Source organism: Tamandua tetradactyla, chromosome 12 (genome assembly GCF_023851605.1).
Source record: "Tamandua tetradactyla isolate mTamTet1 chromosome 12, mTamTet1.pri, whole genome shotgun sequence".
NCBI lineage: Eukaryota > Metazoa > Chordata > Mammalia > Pilosa > Myrmecophagidae > Tamandua > Tamandua tetradactyla.
In genome coordinates, this window is record NC_135338.1 from 14,998,619 (window position 1) to 15,022,939 (window position 24,321).

The window sequence follows — 24,321 nt, forward strand, 5'->3', positions numbered from 1 at the left end:
CTCGTATTGGGTCTGTTCTTTGGTATTGAGTATCCCTTATACTACTCTGCAACCCATGTGTTTGAGAACCTTGAACCTGTCAACTCTTTCTGTGCTATTTCGAAAAACAAAATCTGATTTCCTAAAGCAAAATCTGATTTTGGGAGTGATTACTTTAAAGATTTCTTGGCTGCTTATAAATTGTGATGCATAATGTGTTATGGAAAGATTTTTTCTTTTTAATTTTTTCTTAAAAATATAGGTGGTGGCTGAAGATCAAGTTTCTTAGTTGCCAAAGGTGGTTCACAAATACTGTTACAGTTACTTATGAATGCCAGCAAAGAATCTCCCCCAAATGAGGAGTTAATGGTGCAGATTCATTCTATTCTTGCAAAGATTGGACCAAAAGGTAAGGGTTGCATTTAAATGGTTAATTATTTCTGAAACTGTCTTTGTAACATTAACTTTATCTGCCCTTGAAAATGCTAAATTTTTAAAATCTAAAATGCTACTGCTTTTTCTTGGTCTTAGTAATGTAATTTTTTTTTTATGGTCAGCAAGTGACCTACAAGGATTGGGGATCCAAAATTTATGAGGAATTCTTTTGCATGTGAAAGAAAAAGGAAGAGAAATGTTTCAGAACCACAAGTGTGTTTTGTGTGTGCATGCTCATGTGTGTGTATAAATGATACAGATAACATGGGTATTAAGGCTAGAAGCAGGGAGTTTGGTTGGAAATGTTTTAAGGAACATAGAGATAACATATGCCATTGCTTTTCATTAATAGTTATATTTGTGCTGCATGGTCTCAGTGTTCAGGAAACTTGAAATCTAGTCAGGCCAAAATACACATGAAAAATCATGAGACTGATTTTTATAACAGTAACACATGTAAAATATTAAAAAATGTAAATTAAGAAGACTTGGAACACTGGATAAAGGAGGAGGTTGATTTAGGTTGTCAGAGAAAGACAAAGAGATTAAAATGCTCTTCAAATTATTAGAAGAGTTATTTTTAAGAGTTTTTCTGCCATTGTCTCATGGCTTCCATTTGCATTTTGAACTTTGAAATATTGAGTTAAAATGCTTATTCAGGAAAGTGAGGTCGTATGTGCATATCATTTTTATGCATGTATGTTTGTTTTATGGCTATCTTTATGCATTATATAAATATTTAAATAAAATTTTTAAGGAGTGTTTAAAGTCAATATCCCTGAGATAACTAATTGTCCAGGTGTCTTAGGGACCTTTAGATTTAAACATATGCAGCTTATTTAAGTAATAGGTTAGTGGTCTCTTAAGGACATGCCGTTTATTTAAGTAATAGGTTAGTGGTCTCATATTTTCCTTTAACTCTTGTGTTTGAGATGTAAGGGCTCCCTCTTAAGAGTTTTGCTGAAAAAGTATTGTTCTTGCAAATGAGAAATAAAATAAGAGAAACTAAGTATATTGTCATTTCTTGCCTTCTACTCTACGTAGAGCCAGTGTATCTTTTTAATCTAATTTTCATGAAATTAAATTAGCATATTGATATCTTTAATTTCCCTTTTATATATCCTGAAAGCCCCTTTTAAGTTGTAGTTTATTTTATTTTCTCCTACACAGTCTTTTAAATTCATGTTTTTATTTTGCTGTTTGCCCAGTTTTTCCATATTTATGTCATTCAAGGATATTATACAGTAATTTCTTGAGTGATTTTTCTATCCTTATTTTTTTCTTGTAAGGTGAGAGTAATTTTCCTTCAGGAATGTTCAGTTCTTTTTCCTTAAAATTCCTGTTTATGAAATATCTCTGCTGGTTTGGCTTGCTTTCCTTGCTTAAAATCTTAGCAGTCTAAATTGTTATCTAGGTTTTCTCTTGCTCTTTTAATCTCTTTCTGAAAAGAAAAATCAAGAGCTACTTCTTCTTTTTTCTCTTCTTTCTTTGTCAAGAAATTTATCCTTTTAGGGATTTATTTGATAATATTTGTCAAGTTATTTTCTATATAAGCTGTTAATTTAAAAAATATTCTTTTATAAGTCTGAAAATATAGAGTTCATTTTAAATAAATATGATTGATAATGGGGATTTAGATTCTTTACTATTACCTTGAACTGTGGGATGGTGTTCCTGGGAAAAATATTGAACTGGATGGTCTTATACCTGTGCTGGGCCAGCTAAGGTTTTCCTTTCATGACAACCTCAGTGCCAGGCTACTGCAACCCCCTTGCCCTCACCCCCATCTTCCTCTTAGGACCATCTTTCAAGCCAGTCAACCATGTTTCAAAAATAGAAGGACTGTTTTTAAAAATCATACAGAAATGGTAATGATTTTAATTGTTTCAGTACAACTTTATATGTTATCATTTGAATTCCTAATGTAAATTTAAAATATCATTGCTTTGTGATATCTTCATTTCATTTAATAATTACACATGAATAAATTGTGATTTATCTTTTTTTCTTTGAACAGATAAGAAATTTGGAGTGAAAGCCAGAATTAATGGAGCTTTGAATATAACCCTGAATTTGCTCAAACAGATTTGCAGAATCATCACTTAGTTCTGCCTTGTCTTCAGCTTTTACGTGTATATTCTGCCAACTGTGAGTATTTCAGAACAGCTTTTAGTTACCTTAATGTTGTGAAGTTACACAAAATAAAAGTTTTAAAATAGCTTAGGTCCATAAATCTCCAAACTTTGTGGACAGTGAAAGATTTAATATGGCTTATTGTAGCTCCTAACCTCAACTATAACAAAACTAATGTCGGGTATGAAGGTGAATTGATAGTATCTTTAGAGTTCTTATAAATTCTCCTAATTTGTTCTTATAAATTTTGCTAATTTGTAAAGGACTGTTGTGAAGGTGGATGAGTTGGCAGCCTGTGGAAAATTTGTGGAAGTATCTGAGGGTATTGGCAGCTTGAAAGATTACCAGTGCCTCTTTAGATGTTCCAAGACAAGAGGAAAGCTGAGAAGGAAGGCGTCAGTCAGCAGAGTCCCTTGGAGCTAATTGTTTTCAGCAATCAATAGGGAAGTGGTAGAAGAGAGCATGGGTAATATGGGCACCACTGAGTAAGCTGGATCACAGACACAGCTGCAGATGCAGTGTCCCCCAGAGCACATGCAGACTCTCATTTCACGGTATTAGGTCTCAGACCCATATGGATTTTCATTTCTGTTCTCTGGTTGCCGAATTAGATGATGAAATAAGAAATTGATCCAGAATTGAGTTGCAGAATATTATTATAAAATAATAGTGAAAGTGCTAGATGTATATGTGTATATATAAATGTATGTATGTATGTATGTGTATATGTGCACAGACACATAAATCCCCCTTGAAAATAGGCTACAAGTATACTCAGAAGAAAATTTTTTTTTAATGTTGTCGATATTTTTATTTCTAGGTTGAATATATCTCCCACACTTGTGTTTTCTCATTTGAGAAAGGTCTTTTTTTTTTTTTTTACCCCTTGACCATTTATTATAAGCCCTTAGTGTTTTTCTTACTGACATTTGTAGAATATTAATATAAATGTTTTGCATGCTTGGATCAGCCTTACAATTTTGGTAATGTAAAAAGGAAATTGTAAAGTACAGAGTAGATTTTTTTTTTAGGAACTGTTGTAAAGTGCTTGTTCTAGTTTGCTAGCTGCCAAAATGCAATATACCAGAAATGGAATGGCTTTTAAAAAAGGAAATTTAATGGGTTGCTAGTTCACTGTTTTAAGGCTGAGAAAATGTCCCAGTTAAAGCAAGTCTATAGAAATGTCCAATCTAGGGCATCCAGGGACAGATAACTTGACTGAAGATGGCCGATAAAGTTCAGGGTTTCTCTCTCAAGTGGGAGGGCACTTGGCAAACTGTCAGAGTTGCTCTCTCATCTGGAAAGGCACATGGTGAACACAGTCAGGGTTTCTCTCATCTGGAAGGGAACATGGCAAACACGGCATCATCTGCTAGCTTCTTCTCTTGGCTTCCTGTTTCATGAAGCTCTCCGGGAGGCATTTTCCTTCTTCGTTTCCAAAGGTTGCTGGCTGGTGGACTCTGCTTCTCATGGCCATGTTATTCTGCTCTGCTCTCTCTGAATCACTCTCATTCTCCAAAATGTTTCCTCTTTTATAGAACTTCAGAAACTAATCAAGACCCACCCAAGTGGTGGAGGTCATCTCGTCACCTAATCCAACTTAACAACCACTCTTGATTAAATCACATCTCCAGGGAGATGATCTAATTGCAGTTTCAAACATGCAGCATTGATTAGGGGTTAGAAGAAATGACTGCCTTTAAAAAAAATGGGATTAGGATTAAAACATGGCTTTTCTAGGGTACATACATCATTTCAAACCAGCACAGAGCCTATGTTCTAATTCCTACATAAGTTACATAAATTGTAAATTCCTATGCCAATACATTGGTCCTTTGTGATTTCTTCTTTGCTTCTTTTTTATTTTTAAAGCAGTGTTGTTGAGATATATTCACACTACACAGTCCATTCAAAGGGTACTATCAGTGGCTTTCTGTGTAATCACCGTAGTTGTGCATTCTTCACCAGAATCAATTTTATAACATATTCTTTACTCCAAAAAGAAAAACCCATACCCCTCTACCCCCCATCTAGAAGAAAATCATTTTGAACATAAGTAATTAACACATATAATTAAAAAGAACACAAGGAAATGGATGAATTAGACATCTAATAAAAAAAGTCAGAGACAGCAGTAAACAAAGAAGCAGAAAGAATGATACAGTAAAGGAATAAATAACAATACATGTGATAGAAAATAGAAAATGTTCATTTAAAAATATAGAACTGGGAGTAAATGGGTGTTTCAGTGGTAGAATGCTCACCTTCCATGTGGGAGACCCAGGTTCGATTCACAGACCATGTACCCCACCCCCTCTCCCCACCAAAATATATGTATGTATAAAACCAAGTTGGATTAAAATAAAGCAGATAAATCACTGATTCCTACCCTCCCCAATTAAGGGTAAAGGGAGATAGCGCAGCATAAAATTAAAAGAAATAATGGAGTGGTAGAAATTAGAATTATGTTTAGAATTTTAGGTGCTACATTTTAGTAATGTTTTTTGAATTAGCCTCTAGAAGTCTAGCAAATGGTTTGTAATTTTCTTGATAATGTTTGTTAAGAGTTTGAAATGTTGGGCAGAATTTTCTGATTAGGTAACTTTTTATATATTCTATGAAAATAAGTGAAATTGTTTCCTTTTTTTCCCTATGACAATTGCTTTCATTAAGGTCCTCCTTATCTCTTTTTCAACCTCCTAATGTGTTTTTCAAATCCATCTTCCCCAGAGTGGTGGGAATTCTGATCTGGTTATTTTAAAATGCAGGTATGATTTGTTCCTTTTGGGTGATTCCCTCTAGCTGAAAGAATTAAAAATTTGGGGGCCTTTCATAAATGTTTTGTATCTCCTTTTCCCACCTCAACTTCCCATTCAGCATGCCTTTATCTGACATTGCATGCTTTAACAATCTGTATCTGCTCATACCCATGGTGTTCGCTGTCTGCTTTGTTGTCCAAGTTATCTCTGTCTCCAGGGATATTCCAGAGCCACATCCACTCCTTAACTCCTCCTGCCCCTGTTCCAGCCAATTCCTGCTCCCTTTTACAAACTGAGCCCAGGCATCATTTTCTCCAGAAATGCTTTCTGTCCTACTCTCCATTAAGGGCTCTTCGATGGTTTAGGCTAAATAGCCTCTACAACTCTTAATCTACATAGGAAGTAATTGAGTAATTATCTTTTTGTTGTTTCTGTCATTCTTTTCTACACTGTCTTTGTTTATTTTGTCTCTGCATTCCCTTGATCTGGTATTAGTGGAGTTTACTAAATTTAGCAAATAAACAAATGGGGCAACTTAATTATTTTTTATAATTTTTTTGTTTTTTATAACTTGTTTCATAATTTTCCTGCAACTTCCCATAACAATTTCTCTCTTTGAGTGATTAGCTAAAATAAACGTTGCAAGTGTCATTTATTGCATATCAAGTATACAGATTTTTGCTTATTGAGGTGATTAATCATTTGCATCATTTCCCTACCAGCTGTGAATTCAGTATCCTTAGGGAAAAATGGAGTTGTGGAACTGATGTTTAAAATTATTGGACCATTTAGTAAGAAGAATTCAGGTCTTATGAAGTGAGTAAATGTTTTTAATATAAATAGAGGTTTAGCCTATATTATTCTGTGCCTCATCTCATAGACCTCATCTTGATATATACAACAAACAGGTTGAAGTAAATTGTATCTGGTGTTCTCTCTTAGTCTTTGTGATTTTATTGTGATAACAACTTTCTTTAGTATTCCATTTAACCTCAAAGGTATATCAAAATTAGAAAATTTTAAAATTAAATATAGTGTTCAAAGAAATTTAGATTTTGAACATTGCTACAAACTGTGAATAAAAAGAGAGAAGGATCATTTATAGAGTATCATTCATTTAGAAACACTTATTGAGTCCCTACTATGCTCCCCACCCAGTTTTGCAATCTTTTAATGGCTCCTTCCTTTATTCTCATGATTAGGTGAATATGTCTTAAATGTATACATTCCTTTTCTCAAAATCATGTCATTCTGTTTTCTTTTAATATATATATACATATTCATAAGTGTGTTAACCTCAGAAAATAAATCAGTTTCCAATCATTTGCTTATATTTAATATTTTTTTCCAGCATATTGGAGGTAATTTTTTGTATGGAATTTTTCAAGCATAATAGAGTTAAGTAGAGTAAATATTTTATTAAATGAAATAATTATATTAATTTAATTATTGTAGTTTTGTGTTATATTCACAGTTACAAACATTCTCCCATTTTTTGCCTCATTAATTCTCTTTCCACACTTCTGTTTATTTGTTTTTGCTTGGATATTTTAAAACAAATCCTAGATTTCCCCTATGCCTCATTTTTTTTCTGCATGCAATTCCCAGATATTTTATCAATTTTGCCTTAAATAGTTTAGAATTTAGTTCTGATAAGGACTTAAAATAACCGTAATTCTTTAATATATCCCCCAAATTATGAATTCTTTAAAACAATCTAAAATTCAGTTTACAATCAGTTTTCCCCATTTGTCTCAAAATTGCCTTTTTACAATTGGCTTGTTTGAATTAGAATCCAAAGTACATACTTTATTCTTCATTATATGTAGGAAATTTCCAAACATATGTAAAATGTAAATAGAACAATATAATGACTCCTAATGTACTCATCAACCATTTTATCAACATTCTGCCATTTTTATTTCATTTATTGCTACTTCCTTTTTGTCTGGAGTATTTATAACATGGTTTTTAAAAATCAAATGTCAGCCCTCTGTAAATTCTTCAGTATGATCATTATAGGATTTAGCTCCCCCCCCTTTTTTAATATTAGCACAATATTGTTTGTATACCCAACAGTATTACTAATGATCCCTTAATGTCGTATAATATTTTCTGATTGTCTGAGAAATATCTTTTAACAGTTGATTTATTCAAATTGGGATACACATGAGGTCTGTCAATTGCATTTGATTGATATGTTTTATGTTCTTTTAAAATCAGTAACAGTCTTCCCTATTTGGTTTTGTTTATTTGTTGAAAAGTCTGGGGTAGTAGTGTGTAGAATGTCCCACATTCTGGATTCGGAAGACTTTATCCTTGGGTCGTTTAACATGTGGGTATATCTCTCATGATACATAGAGCTAGAAGGTTGATTAGATTTGAGATCTTTTGTTTTTTGGTCAAAATATTTCATAAAGTGTACTTAGTACTTTGTTTGGATTACTTAGCATAATTGAGTTGGGGTGATCGGTGTGTTATAAATGTTTCCATCAACTTTTCACCTGGTGAGTTAGTAATCATTCATGACTTTGCTAGATCCATAATTTTAATTGGGGTTCCAAAATAGTTTTCTGATTATCTTGCTTTACACTTACTAGCTGTGATTCTTTTATAAAGAAGAACCCTTCCGGATCCACTATTTGGTTAAATTCCAAATTTAACATTTGAGCATTTCCAGTTTTTTCACTCTTTCTTAATAAAGGCCAGAATATTTTAGATTGTACCCTTCTTGAAAATGAGAGTTTACTTGCACATATAATTATTTATCAAGTATTTGGTGAGGTGGCTCAACATATTCGCTAAAGGAAAAATCTTACTCAATCCTTTAGCACCCAGTGAAATGCAGGACAGGAAAATGATTATATCACAATTGGTACAACAAACTTACAGAATCACTGCAGTGTAATGGTTTAAACAGTGTGCTTTTCAGGCTCACAGACCTGGGTTTGAATGTTAGCTCTGTCACTTAATTTTTGTGCCACCATACAAGTTGCTTAACCTATTATGCCCCGGTTTCTTATATGTACAATGTTAATAATATTAATACCTACATCAGGAACTTGTTGTGAGGATTTAATGAAATGATTCCTATAACTCACACAATACCTATATTAATGCAATGTATTAGTATAGTCAAGCAGTATAGTATTATGGGTGTGAATGAATGAATCCTAGTTGATACCAAAAGTATATTTACTATTTATATGTCATTCCTCTCCTTGATTCTTAAAGTTCTTGATAATTTATCTTTTATTTAATGGTCATGATCTCTTATTTAATATTCATAATACTTTATTGTAACCAATTGCCAAAACCAATATAAAATGATCCTAGGGGATATGAAACATTTCAGAGTATTTAAGAAGTAACTTTCTATTGTACCATTTTTGAATATTGAAAACCACGTAGAAATCAGTGGGTCTGAAATTTCTGAAAAAAAAATTTGGTTATCTAACTCATTCCTTCATTGTCCTGTTTTTGTGTTAAAAAGAAAAACTAAGTTTTTACTTTATTTTTGTTTTAAAACTAATAAGCCATTCATTGTTCAAACATCTGTATCTTGATCTCTTGTCATTTTTAGTAACCTAATCATCTCTCCCCAAAAAGGCACTTCTTCTTTACCACTAATATATGCAACTTTTATTTTATTTCCTCATGTTTGATTTTCATTTGTTGAATAGTTTTTTCATAGGTGTTTACATTTTATCACATTATCTAGATTGTAAAATTATCTGTAGATAAGATAATTTTCTGTCCTCTAATGTTCTATCCACAAAGAACCAGCTACTGTAGGTACCTTGTAGGCATTCAGCAAATGTTTAATAATGAATGAAATGCTTAAGCTTGACAACATACTTATTTTTAATTCAGATTAATTAGTTAATTTTAGTAGTCGAAATCTTATGAGAGATTCTGTAGTGTGTAGTTATATATTTCTGAAGTTATTGAAATTAAGTACCATTTCTTCAGTAACTCACTTTTTAAAAACAACTATTTGAATTACAAGTTTTCACAGTGGTAATATAATATGGCTATATATAATTAAAGTTGAGTAATAAGTTGGTTTAACTGTGGGGAACTTAGTATTTATGATCAAGAAAATATAAGTGCCTTCAATTTTTATTATTTATTTTTTTAACTTTTTTCTTTTTTTGTCTTTTTTTATCTTTTTTGTGTATTTTTTTATAATGCCTTCAATTTTTATAGCTATTCCTCTGTCCTCTAATGATGGTAAAATTTTTGAGACATTGTTTAGACTCACTATTCTCGTTGGTGCCTTATGACTGAAAAATATTAAGAGCTCATACTTCTCTCCAAACTTCTAACTTTCAAAGTAATTTTTCATTTTTTATAACCTTAAATAGGAGTATTTTTGCTTGATAGAACTAATCTAAAGTGAGAAATCTAAGAAAATATGTGTAGAATTTTGGAGTTATGAACTAAATTTGTGTTAAAACTCTGTCAGCATCAGATACAAGTACAATAGTTGATTCCTACCTGATATAAAGACATAGGCATTGTTAATTATTTTCTTTTAAAAAAATTCATACTTTCTTAATATTTCAAACTTTCTATTTGATTTGAAGCTGAATGGAAGATGCATATTGAGAAACACCATAAGTAATTGACAATAACAAAGATACATTCTGGAATAGATAATAGGATAATTATCAGAAAAGATTGTGTGAATTTACTATTGTAGATTAATTTTACTAGTTTTGTTGTTGTTTGTGTTTTCTTGTGTTGACAGAGTTGCTTTAGACACTCTTGCTGCATTGCTAAAATCAAGTAAGTTTTCAAATACCAGAAATAATAGATTCTGTATTTGCAAGTATTATACCTATTACATTAAAGAAACTGGAAATCTAGTTTTAGTCTACATCCAAGCTTCCAATAATATGAATTTAGTTTATAACATTTTAATGTAAAAATTGATTTTATTTTCCAGAACATTGATATTCTTTATTTTTTTTTCATCTTAAGTTTTAATAATGTAAATATCAATAGACATAATCTCCATAAACAAAAGCTCTTGGGGAGACTCAGTACATTTTAAGAGCATCAAGGGGTCCCAAGACAAAACAGTTTGAGAACCATGTATGAGACAAAGGCAGAAGAGAAAGAAGGCTATTTATTTTAGGTAATTCAAATATGAACAAGCCATGTGGGATGGCTAACAAAAAGGTTAGCTTTCGGGTTAACAGTGGAAGTGGTTCATCAATGAGAGATGAGAAAAAGAATCAGGAATACTGAAATATCATTAAAGATACAAATGTTTATGAGTACAATCATAATATGCATGGCATTTAACATTGATATTCTTTATAACTAAGGTCATGTTATTAATTGAGCTATAATTTATTCAGTATACTTATATGATTTATTCAAGTACATTGACTTCCCACTTTTAAATTATATTTATAAACTTAAAGCCCTGTTGGTAGAAGAAAATAATATGCAGATATTATGTGAATATAATTCTTCAAAGTGAAGCTAATATGGTATTTAGAACTTTTACTATGAAGAATATCTTGTGCAACTACTGCCTCTTGCTAAATATGTTACATCCCACATATGATTTTCACTTAGATCCTTCTTATTAGAAATTTTGTTTCTACCATAAATTCAAATTTATCATATTTACAAAGTTACTATTAATGTAAATTTCAGTCTAATAAACTCATTTCCAAAATAAAACATTATTTTCAAGCTGAAGAGTTGAAATAAAAGGGTCTTACCTTAATACGATGTCTTTGAATAGTAATCATTTACATTTACATGTTCGTTTTTTTCTCTCCAAGAGAAACACCATAAGTAATTGACAATAACAAAGATACATTTTGGAATAGATAATAGGATAATTATCAGAAAAGATTGTGTGAATTTACTATTGTAGATTAATTTTACTAGTTTTGTTGTTGTTTGTGTTTTCTTGTTGTGTTGACAGGGTTACTTTAGAATCTGTATTTTAAACATTAATTTTTATTAGCAGTATCAGTAAGTAGCTTTAAAATTAAAGGCACCACCCCCATGGATGATTGTTTGACTAAAATTAATATTTTATTTGACCACAGTAGTACTTTAAACTTAAAGCTTTGTGTTGACAGCTTAAAATTTTTTCCCCAAAATGTAGTTCATCAAAAACTGTCTCAAGGCTGAGACCAGCTTGCCCTTTAATTTAAATTACCAGAATTGTTTTTTTAAGTAGCCAGAAATGATTAATTTGGTAAAGGTTTATGATATGTTAAAAATTCACCTTAGCTATTAGTATTATATAACAAAATTCTTAGTTAACAATTTTATCCTTGAAATGAAATGTGCTATTCAGATTAGCAATCTTGATTTATTTTTATATATGATGTAATAAATTTAGACCAAGATCAGAGTATTTAAATTAATTTGTAGCCTAACTTTGATGTTCCGTGACTTTGTCATTCAAATTGTGTAAAGACCAATTGTTAAATTAAGATATATATTTTTAATTTTGATTAAAACAACTTTTACTAAAGTTTACTAATTATCAAGGATCCCGAATGACATATTCATTCTAAATTAATGAAAACTAAAACCCTTGTCAATTTCAAGTATTTTATAGAAATCAATCAACCTATGATGATTGAAATCCATTCTCTTCAATTTTAAATAGTAGTCTTCTTTTTACTCTTATTCTTTAAAGGAGGGTGGTAGGCAAACATATCTGTTTACTCCATGAGGATAAAATAGTAACTGACAGGTAGAATGACTAGTTTATACTTAAAATGGTTTCATATGGATACTAAATAGGACAAAAGTTTAACAATGCAAAATAGCATTTAGTAGTACATTGCATATTTAAAATTCAGCATGGCCTTTGGAGCATTGTCATTTACTCATTTTAAATATTTGCTTCTGTGGGGGGAGGATTTACTTTAAAAGGATAAATTATTATAATAAACCTGGGAGAGTGTAGAGCAAAGAATATGTAGACACATGCAGTCCAGAAAGATAGGCAGTTCAGTTGGCATTGTTGGAGTATAGTCTAGAAGCCTAAGTCTAAAGGTGAATTAAGTTGTCTTTTAATCAGGGAGGGAAGAAGAGATAAAGGCTAATTAGAAGTTTGGTGTCCTGAATACATGAATAAAAATCCCTTTACCAATCTGTTTTAATTGTGCTCAGTTGCAAATTGCAGATAGCTGTGTTCACTTCCCTTAAGGGTCACTTAGCACATGTGTTTTGAATTATGACCAAGCTCCTGATTTAATCTTTCCTGAAGAAAAATTAAATACCATTTTAGCTATTGAGAATTCCAGTGGAAACACACAAAGTTTGTAACAGGAGTTAGAATGATGATAGCTTTTAACCATATTTTATTCACATTATGTAAAGAAAGTATATATATCCATTTAAAATACCTAAAATCAGTTGAACTGATTTTGTACATAGGTATAATCTTAGCAAACTGGCTATTCTAGGCACAATAGTGATTTTAAAGCTTTCATATAAGACAGCTTTCTCCCCTGGCAGGTTTCTTCCAGGTCTTTGATGTCGAAACGTAATTTCTGAGAGGGAATTATTAAGTTTGATTATCCCAGTGTCTCTACATTATGTTTTAGGTATGTATTAGCCCATTTGGAAACTTCAGTAATTCTTTCAGGCAACTAAAAACAGTGGAGCCTACTGTTGCACTATCTTAGTATCCATGCGATGAACCAAGGGGTCATTTTATAGGTAAACTCGAGATGAGGAAGAGATTGATTTTTCTTTATAGCTAAATAACCTCAGGATAGATTGGCATTCTGCATTACCTTGCATCTTTATAGCTGGCCCACTGATGTGATGTTCGATTTTGCCATCTTAGTAAAAGGCACCCTTTTGGTTAAGCATGTGAAATGTTAAAACTTAAAAAAATAATCAAATTATTTCAAATTTATGGATTCATTTCCTTTATTCCACACCAATAAAATTGACCATTTACAAAAAACTATAATTTAGTTTTCATTACATTAAAAAATCAATGACCAGAAAGCACAGTATTCTACTTATATAATGCTCCTTACATTTCATTTACTAAAAAGTTGTATAAGTGTTTTTACTTAATGTTGTATGGCATAAATTGTATATAATTCCTGGGTATTTAGAGCAATTCATTTCAGTGGAAACAAAATTTTTAATAACTACAATCCAATCGAGTTCATTTAAACAAAAACAAAGTTTGTAATAAAAGTAATGATGATAATGACTTAAAATCATATTCAGATCTATAAGTTAAAGATATACATTCCATTGGTATTACCAAAATGGGTATATTCATAAGTTCTAAGATATATGAAACTTTTGTTATAAACAGTTGAAAAGATGTAACCTTAATTTTTTAAATGAAATTTAAAAACCACTAAACAAAACATGGATAGCTTTCTGGAAAATGTTATAATTTGCCCTATGGAATGTTCCATATTTATTTTATTAGATAAATATTGTTTAAATATGTGGTTGCCATGGTTTTCTTTGGGGGAAAAAAAAAACTTACCACAATATTGAGGTAATATTCTCTGATCTATTCTAACACTTTCTCTTGTCATTTTTGTAATGTTCTTTCTCAATATTCTTTGTTAAAGAAACAAATGCCAGGAGAGCTGTAGACAGAGGATATGTCCAAGTGCTTTTAACAATTTATGTAGATTGGTACTGCCATGATAATCACCATAGAAACATGCTCATTCAGAAAGGAATTTTACAGAGTTTAAAAAGTGTTACAAACATTAAGTTGGGAAGAAAAACATTTTTTGATGCCAATGGGATGAAAATTCTATATAACACTTCTCAAGTGAGTTTTTAATTTTCTCCCTATTATTGTGATTATGTGCTAATGATATAATTTGGTTCTTAAGAAAATGGAATTGGTGTACATAATACTCAGAAAAGTGAAAGTATGTTAAATATTTTTTAAAAATGTTGAAACTAAAAGACAGAATCATTTCTCACATGTGACCTGAGACTCAATTGGAGAAATTGGTCAGTGCACAGACTCTGCAAGGAGAGATCCCCCCCTGCAAAGTAAAAGAAAGATGCATAAATCCATCCACAGTCAGGAAGGGGTTCCATGTCATCATGTTTTCTAGGATGTGCAGTTGGCTGTACTCAGTTTTGGGGGGGTTCCCTCAGAAGATATTTGTGGATTAGGCAGTTTGTTATCTGTAAGTGTTTTTATGTCTTCTTACTGGATAGAGCCTTTTTTTGAGTAGAGAAGGTACAAAAATGAAACCTGGAGTTGAAAATTCTAGTTCTGCCATCTTAAGCATAAATACTCTTGACAATATCTTCAGCATGATTTTTTTCTGGCATCTTTAGAAGGCTATCAGCTATGCAGAATGGGGGATGTTCTGATGCAACATTTTTTTGCTCTTATAAGGCTGTAATTATTAGAAATCTGTCTTTTTGAGAATTTTAGTCATTTAACCTCTTCGTGTTCTCTTGGTCTTACACATGACATACATAATCTCTTTCTTTGTGACAGTAGTTAAGATATCTGAATACACATTTCATGGTTACCCTGGTTTCTTTGTCTAGGCTGATCACCTGCATTTCTTTTTGTTATTCTTAGCATGGGCAGGGATGGACATTTGATCTATGGGGAAGAGCATCGTATGTGAAGCCAAAGACTCTGGGTTTAAATCCTTGGTAGGTGACCTTCTTTATGCCACTTGACATTTCTGAACCTTAAGTTCGCATCTATTGTGAAAACTCAGATGTAAAAATACATATTGAAAACTTTACATTGTATCAAACTACTATCAAAATATCAATTATTCATAATATTAATATCATTACATGACATAGTTTTTATCCCTTCTTCATCTTAACCCTTCCCAAGATAAGATATCGGGATAGCAAATCAATCTCTTAAAATTTTAAATGGCGATATTCAGGTTATTATTTTATAAGTTGGCCAACTAATTTAAGAGATATTTTTGTATATTAACTGATACAGTTTTAAGAAAGGCTCAGCCAAATGCATGGTATCTCTGTTTCTTTTTATTTCTTACATCTTTTTAAATTTCATATGACATTTTTTTACTTTTTAATTTTTTTTCCTCTTCCCTTAAATTTCTATGCTCTTGGCTTTCTTAGTCCCTGTAAGTCATTCATAGATAGTACTTTGTTGACTTTTGGTACCAATGATTGTACTGATTTCTGCTTAGTTAAAATATTTAAGAAAAGTACTACTAAGTTTGTCACATGAGTTTTCTATTTACAAAATGATATGTCTTAAAGCTATTTTTATAGTTATACTCAGTTAAAAATTTTTTTTGCAATACTTGTCTTTAGAAAATTATTAATGTGTTACTTTCTGCAGTAATGTAAAATTGGATTAGTTAATTCACCAAAGGTATGTTTCTTTCTTTTTTCCTTAAAAAACAGGAATGCTTGGCAGTCTGGACCCTTGATCCTCTTGTCAACACCTCCAGTTTGATAATGAGGAAGTGTTTCCCTAAAAATCACCTGCCACTCCCAAAGATTAAAAGTTCTTTTCATATCCAGTTGCCAGTCATTCCTGTAACTGGCCCTGTGGCCCAACTCTACAGTTTACTCCCTGAAGGTAGGACCACATGGTAACAGCTGGCCTGGAATTATGCAGCTCTTTTGACTTTTTTACTTTTGTATAACTCCTTAGAGAAAAAAAAAAGACCTTAATGAACATGATAAAACTCTCACAAATATTTTAATTAATAAATATGTCTTTAGATATAAGGAATTGAGATATAGTAATTAAGGGTAATAGTGTTGAAGATGTTGCATGTATGTGGATAAATAAATGTTATCACCATGAAAGCATTCTTTGATAGTTTATATGAATTTCCAGAGTAGTATATACATTAAATGTTTAGGCAATTATATTTGTAACTTTTTCAAAGCTTTTTTGTAATTTGTAATTTTTAAAAATTAAATTTGTAGCTTTTTAGTGAATGTTGTGTTTTTTTCAGGATGTATGAGTTTTCTTTTTATTTCTTTTTCTGGAGTGAGGAAAATGTTCTGAAAAATGATCTTGGTGATGAATATACAACTATGTGATGATATCGTGAACCATTGATTGCACACCGAGTATGGAATGTTCATATGTTAAGAATGTTCGTGTTGTATGGTGATTGGTTTTATTGATAAAAATTAGAAAAAATCCCCTAATCATCAAAAACATGGCTTACACCTTACAAAAAATTGCATATGAGTTATTTGAATGAAAATAAGATTATTGGGGGTTGAGTTTTGCATTTTTTGTACAATACTGTAGATGTGTTGTAAAAGGAAGTAAAAGTTTAAACTTAATGTGGGGAAAAGGAATTTTTTTGATAAGATCTAGTAAAATGGGAAAGAGAAGGTAGTCTAGGCTATAAATGGAATTTCTGCAATATTTTCTTATCAGTTGATCATGTCTTTGCAAGTCTTTTATTGATATGTGAAAGATTATTTGAAATGTTATTTAAATATTTTTCAAGTAATTATAATTAGTTTTATTATCCTTGAAATACATTTATCAATGATATATATCATAAGATACACTGTTACGATTTTTTTGAGCACCTGAGTTCCCTGAAGGAGAAGAAACTTCTTTATTTTTCTGTGCTGCTATAAACCACTCAACAGTGTCCTTTCATTTCAGTCTGAACTCCCTTTAGCATTGCTTGTAGGGCAGTTCCCCCATTCTAGTGGTAATGAATTATTTATCTGAGAATGTCTTAATCTTGCCTCATTTTTGAAAAAGAATCTCACTAGATATAGAATTCTTATCTGAGAGTTGTTTTCTTTCAGCACTTTAAATATTTCTACCCACTGCCTTCTTAGCCTCACATGTTACTCTTCTCTTGCAGCTTTCAGAACTCTTTGTCTTTTGCATTTGATAGTGTAATCAGTACGTGACAGTATATTTTTCTTCATATTTTTCCTGTTTGGTGTTTTCTGAGTTTGCCGGATGTGCATATTTACATCTTTTGCTAAGTTTGGGAAGTTCTCTGTCATTATTTCTTTGACTAGTCTTTCTGCCCCTTTTTATCTTTCTTCTCCTTCTGGAACTCCAGATGTATATATTGATGCGATTAATGGTGTCTCATAACTGTCCAGGATATTTTCACTTTTAATATTTCTTTTTGCTCCTCACCGTAGCTCATTTCAAGTATCTTGTCTTTAAGTTCACAGATTCCTTCTTCTGCCAACTCCTTTATGCTCTTGAAAGTCTCCTGGGCCTTTTTCATTTCTATTATTATGTTTTTCAACTCCAGCAGTTCTGTTTGGTTCCTTTTTAAACATTTATATCTCTTTACTTAGACTTTCCTATTGTTCACTCATTGTTTTCCTGACAGCCTGTAATTCTTTCTCTGTACATTCTTTCATCTCCTGAGGCATTTTTAAGATCATTTTAAAAAGGCTTTGTTCAGTATATCTATATTCTTGTCTTCTTTGAAATATTTTCTGTATTTTTGTCCTCTTCCTTGGGCCATCATTTCCTGTTTGCTTGTCTTGTACTCTTTTGTTGCACACTGAACATTTTAATATTTAAAAAAAATATGAACTCTGGGATTTACTCCCTGGGATGTCTATTTTCTGGTTTTGTAACTATTGGTGATGAGACAGAGTTGTCTTGAGCATCGTCTCCTATCAGAAAGGTCTGCCCAAGGCAGATGGTTGCAGGTTGTCCCCGTCCTTCTGGGCGTCTGTCTTGTCCTGAGCTTTTGCTTGTTAGTTGTTTTGGAGTTTCCTTGACTACAGGAGTTTGGTTGTCCCTTCTGTTTCCCAAGAAACAAACCTCCCTCTCCCATGTATCTGAAGCCCGCAGACCTTTGTCCCAGACCATCTGTTGCTATAGTTTTTTACCCTCATTGCATTGTCTCATAATGTTTTTGCCAGAAGGGCAAATTCTGGGAGGAGGATCCCCCAGAGTGTGCGTGTGGGGGGAAGGGGGTAATTTCCCAATTTGATCTTTCCCAGCCAAAATAGTGTCAACAGCCCACAATGGGGTGCAGGCTAGCTCTAAATTGCCCTGAGAAGGGGGTCCTGAGGGGCGCCAAAAGCTTCTCTGCTGGCTCCTTAAAGCTGACCTTTCCTGGCCTGCCCAGCAAATTCAGCCTTTGAGCTAACTTTCCCTGCAGCCATAGGGGAGCCCCTGTGTCTTTAACTCTCCACTGCCTTCACCCCTGTCCAAGGAGGGTTGAAACAGTGGCTATCCCTATATTTGTCCATGGCAGGTTGAAACAATCATTGCCCTTAGGACCAGGACTCAGTGATCCAAAGTCACTAGTCAACAGCTGTGATCAGTGATCTACGTACACACCCCTGTTCTTGGAGAAGAAGATTTTTATGTCCCTTTCTGTTAGCAGCAACTAGATTGTTAAATACAAAGCAAGAACAAGCAAATCAGTTTTCTTATCAAGATATTCAAATGGATAAATATTTCATTTAAAGAAATTCTCAGATTGGGTTAGAAAACAAAATTCAGCTCTTTTCTGGCTGAATTCATGGAGGGTGTCAAAGAGAAGATGGTTACAGCTGTACTAGAAACCCTTAAGAAAAAATGAAGTAATTTTGCTGAACTGAAGATCAAGCGCTTGAGAAAGAAGTTTGCCCAAAAGGTGCTTCAAAAGGCGATGTGCTGGTGCACCCACTTTGGCAGCACATATAAGATTAGCATGGCCCCTGTGCAAGGATGACATGCAAATTCGTGGCAATGTGCCTGTTTGAATCTCTTGTGTACCCCAGGAAAGCTGAGTTCTTTCATCCTCATTCAATGTTTCTGGGTGAGATCTTTTTTATTGTTTCCATGGAAATGTGACCCATCAAATTGTTGGTGGTAATTTTTTATTAAATGGTTACCATGAAGATGTGTCTCCATCCATTCAAGGTGGGGTTGCTCGCTGGAGCCATTTAAGAGGAAACTATTTTGAAAAGAATTTTAGAATCAATAGAGCCAAGAGAGCCACACAGCCAGAGATCTTTGGATATGGGGAAGGAGAACAGCCCCAGGGAATCCTGATGAAATGAGAAGCCAGGAGAGAAAGCTAGCAGATGTTGACATGTGCCTTTCCAGCTGGCAGAGGTATTTTGGACCCATCTGCCTTTCTTAAGTGAAGGTATCCTTTTGTTGGTGCCTAAATTGAATATTTTCAGGGCCTTAGAATTGCAAACTTGCAACTTAATAAATTCCATTTTTAAAAGCCATTGCAGTTGTTATATTGCATTCCAGCAGCTTACAAAGTAAAACAGGTAAGGAGGCAGCTTATTTTTGAAAAAGCTAAATACTATCACAAGGAATATAGGCAGATGTACAGAACCGAGATTAGAATGGCTCAAATGGCAAGAATAGCTGGTAACTTCTGTATACCTGCAGAACCCAAACTGATGTTTGTCATTAGAATCAGAGGTATCAATGGTGTGAGCTCAAAGGTCTGAAAATGTTGCAGCTTCTTTGCCTTCACCAAATCTTTGTTGGCAGCTTTGTTAAGCTAAAGACCTCAAAGAGCATGCTAAGAATTATGGAACCATGTATTGCATGGGGGTACCGGAACCTGAAGTCAGTGAATAACCTAATCAGTAAGTGTGGTTATGGCAAAATCAATAAGAAGCAGATTGTCTTGAAAGATAGCTAATTGCATGATCTCTTGGTAAATATGGTATCATCTGCATGAAGGACCTGACTCATGAGATCTATACTGTTTGGAAATCCCTTCAATTTATCTTATCTCAGAGGTGGAATGAAGAAAAGACCACCCTTTTTTAAAAAAACTTTTTTCATTGCATGGTATAACATATATACAAAACAAAGAAATAAAAAAGCATTAGTTTTCAAAGCACTCTTCAGCAGGTTATTACAGGACAGATCCCAGAGTTAGTCATGGGCTACCATACAATCCTCTCATATTTTTCCTGCTAGCTGCTCCAGAATATAGGAGGCTAGAGGGCTTAAATACTTTTTATCATCACAATCAGCTGTTTTTTCTTTCTTTTTTTGTGAACTATAACGTATATATAAAAAAGCTATAAATTTCCAAGCACAGCACCACAGTTATAGAACATAATTCAGACTTTGATATGGGTTACAATTTCACAATTTTAGGTTTTTACTTCTAGCTGCTCTAAAATACTAGAGACTAAAAGAGATATCAATTTAATGATTCTCCATTCATATTCATTCATTAAGTCCTATCTTCTGTGTAAAATTCCATCATCAAACTTTGATCTTTTGAGACCTCTCTTTGGGGTTGTTTGGGTTATGGCAATTCTAAACTTTTGCTATTGGAAGTGTCTGTCACTAATATGGGGTAGGGAGATGGAATTATCTGATGTTCTAGAGAGGCTAGGCTAGGTTTTTGGACTTATTTGGAGCAGGAACCCATCTGGAGGTTGTAGGATTCTGGAAAGTTACTCTAGTGCATGGAACCCTTGTGGAATCTTATGTATTGCCCTAGGTGTTCTTTAGGATTGGCTGGAATGGTTGTGGTTGGTGTTTGGCTGGTTATGACAGGTAGCAAGTTCTACCTAAAGCTGACATAAGAGTAACCTCCAGAGTAGCCTCTCAACTCTATTTGAACTCTACCCGCCACTGATATTTTATTAACTACACTTCTTTCCCCCCCCCTTTGGTCAAAATGTAATTGTTGATCCCATGGTTCCAGGTCTGGATTCATCGCAGGGAGTCCTCTCCCGTATCGCCAGGGAGACTTTCACCCCTGTATGTCATATCCCACATGGGGGGAGGGCAATGATTTCACTTGCAGAGTTGGGCTTAGAGAGATTGCAACATCTGAGCAACAACAGAGGTCCTCCAGAAGTAACTCTTAGGCATGTCTGTAGGTAGTCTAAGCTTCTCCACTACCTGCATAAGCTTCACAAGATTAAGCCTTGTGATTGAGGGCAGGGCCTATTGATTTGGGTGTCCCTAAAGTTTGACATTATATCAGGGGATTCTCTGATGGTAAGGTTTAATAGTTTCACAGTCTTTCTCCCTCCTTCAGGGGACTTTGCCAGTACTTTTTGATTATCTGCTTAATATGCTCTAGGATGTTTCCAGGCATTATAATGATCTATACAGGATTAAAGGACCTCTTTCTTATACTGTGCTTTCTGTGTTTCGGTTGTTCAAATGAGCTATACAGATAGGTTGAATTAGATGATGCACTACAGAAAATTTCAGTTCCAGACCAAATAAACCTTTCTTACACTGGTCTCACAGACTATATGTGGTTCTACTCTCTTTGTTACCCCAAGTGTTCTGAATTACTTTAACCCCAACCTGTTCAGCTTTGTTCATATCTCTAAATATCAGGTTACATATATAAAACAGCCTCTTATAACCCAGAAATAATAATCACCACTCCAGGCTAAATGTGTCAGCTCTAAAAGCATACAATCTAGGCCACTGTTTTCTTATAAGCGTTTTCTAAAGGTGACCATACCATTGTAGATTTTTTGTTCCTGGTTTATTTTGTCTCACCAAATGTCCCATATGTTCATTCACATTGTTGTATGCCTCACGACATTGTTCCTTTTTGAAACAGTAGAACCTTCATTCATAAGTATACACCATCGTTTACCAATCTACTTCTCCGACAGTGCATCCTTCAGCCACCTGCATTCATTGGGCATCATCTAGAGGACCCAAAGTCCAAATCCATCAACATTCTCAATTTTAGATAGTTTCATTTTTTCCCAAGAGACAGAAAACCAATAAACAGACCCTCACCAAATAAGATATCTAAACCTCCTCTTAAGTCTTGTCCTTCACCCCATTATATACCTCTGCTGTTGGTGTGGTAGTGCTGATGGTTTCCTTTTGAACATAGCTCATAGCATGCAATAGTGGTTTTCCCCCTGTACCCTGGACTTAAACACTCTTTATATGAGAATCATATCACTGAAGTAATTCTTATGAGAACTCATTCATGTTTCTAGTGTAAGTCAGCAGGACATGTAGGTGTATACAACCCATTTCAATCTTGTCCTAGACCCACTAGAGAATCACCTTCACTCCTATCCCCTTACATTGTAGTTCAACCTCATTAGCTAATGGTTCACCTATCTCTGGGTTCTATTTAACTCTTAAGTCTCCTATATTCTGTATTATAAGACTCTGATTATACTTTTATGCTGGTCATAAAAGTGGAATCATACAGTATGTGTCTTTTTGTGTCTGGCTAATTTCATTCAGCATTATGTCCTCAAGGCTCATCCATCTTGTCATATGCTTTAGGATGTCATTTTGTCTTACTGTTGCATAATATTCCATCATATGTATATACCAGATTTTCTTGATCCACTCTTCTGTTGATGGGCGTTTAGTTTATTTCCGTCTTTTGGCAATTGTGAGTGATGCTGCTATGAACATCAGTGTGTAAATGTCTGTTTGTATCATTGCTTTCAGCTCTTCTGGGTATATACCAAGTAGTGCTATGATTGCTGGGTCATAGGACAACTCGATATTTAGTTTCCTAAGGAACTGCCAAACAGTCTTCCATAGTGGCTACACCATTATACATTCCCACCAGCAGTGTATAATTGTTCCAGTTTCTCCACATCCTCTCCAGCATTTATAGTTTCCTGTTTGTTTAATATCAGCCATTCTTATAGGTGTGAGGTGGTATCTCATTGTAGTCTTGATCTGCATTTCCTTTATAGTCAGTGAAAATGAGCACCTCTTCATATGCTTTTGAGCCATCTGTTTTTGCTCTTCAGAAAAATGCCTAATCATATTTTTAGCCCATTTTATAATTGGATTGTTCTTTTGTTGTTGAGTTGTATGATTTCTTTGTATATACAGGAAATCAAATCTTTGTCCAATATGTGATTTCAAAATATTTTCTCCCATTGAGTTGGCTGCCTCTTCACCTTTTTGGCAAAGTCTTTTGAGGGGCAGAAGCATTTAGAGTTTGAGGAATTCCCATTTATCTACTTTTTCTTTTGTTGCTTGTGCTTTTGGGTGTAAAATTTAGGGAGCTACCTCCTATTACTAAGTCTTGAAAATGTTTCCCTACATTTTCTTCTAGAAGCTTTATGGTACTGGCTATTTTATTTAGATGTTTGATCCACTTTGACTTAGCTTTTGTGTAGGGTGTAAGATAGGGTTCCTCTTTCATTCTCTTGGCTATTGATATCCAGTTTTTCCATGCCCAATTATTGGAAAGACTATTTGTCCTCGTTCAGAGGATTTGGGGGTCTTGTCAAAAATCAGTTGACCGTAGATTTGGTGGCCTATTTCTGCACTCTTGATTCAATTCCATTGGTCAGTGCTTCTGTCTTTGTGCCAGTACCATGCTGTTTTGACCATTGTGGCTTTATAATAGGTTTTAAAGTCAGGGAGTGTTAATCCTCCCTCTTTGTTCTTCATTTTTTAGGATGTGTTTAGGGATTCGTGGTCTCTTTCCCTTCCAGGTGAATTTGGTAGTTTGCTTTTCCAAATTTTTAAAGTAAGTTGTTGGAATTTTGATTTCTATAGATCAATTGAGTGAGAATTGACACTTTAAGTATATTTAGCCTTTTGATCCATGAGCAGGGAATATCTTTCCATATTGCCTTTGATTTCTTTTAGCAATGTTATGTAGTTTTCTGTGTACAAGTCCTTTACATCTGTAGTTAAGTCCAATCCTAAGTATTTAGTTACTATTTTGTTCTTTTAGTTGCTATTTTGAGTGGAAGTTTCTCCTTAACTGACTCCTCAGCTAGGTCATTGCTTTGTATAGAAATGTTACTGATTTTTGCACATTGATTTACTATCCCACCACCTTGCTGAATTTATTAGTTCAAGTAACTTTGCTGTAGATTTCTCCAGACCTTCCAAGTATAGTATCATATTATCTGCAAATCATGAGAGTTTTACTTCTTCCTTTCTAATTTGGGTGCCTTTTATTTCTTTGCCCTGCAAAGAATATATTTTATTAAAAAAAGAAATATATTTTATTTCTTTGCCCTGTTGAATATAATAGTGGTGACGGTGGACATCCTTGTCTTGTCCTTTGTCTTAAGTGGAAGGCTTTCAGTCTCTCCCCATTGAGTA

General features: G+C 33.5%; 1 long non-coding RNA gene and 1 pseudogene across 1 annotated transcript in view; both read left to right on the forward strand.

Annotated features, from left to right (window-relative positions):
* The window catches only part of LOC143651825 (uncharacterized), a 32,238-nt gene extending 16,220 nt beyond the window's left edge, over positions 1–16,018 (forward strand). The window contains exons 5-10 of the long non-coding RNA XR_013160238.1: positions 242–388; positions 2,432–2,562; positions 6,029–6,122; positions 12,813–12,901; positions 14,890–14,966; positions 15,708–16,018. This is a non-coding gene — a long non-coding RNA (uncharacterized LOC143651825). The remainder of the gene's footprint in view (positions 1–241; positions 389–2,431; positions 2,563–6,028; positions 6,123–12,812; positions 12,902–14,889; positions 14,967–15,707) is intronic.
* A 2,796-nt stretch (positions 16,019–18,814) lies between these two features.
* Positions 18,815–24,092, forward strand: LOC143651316 (large ribosomal subunit protein uL30 pseudogene; annotated as a pseudogene).
* The last annotated feature ends 229 nt before the right edge of the window (positions 24,093–24,321 follow it).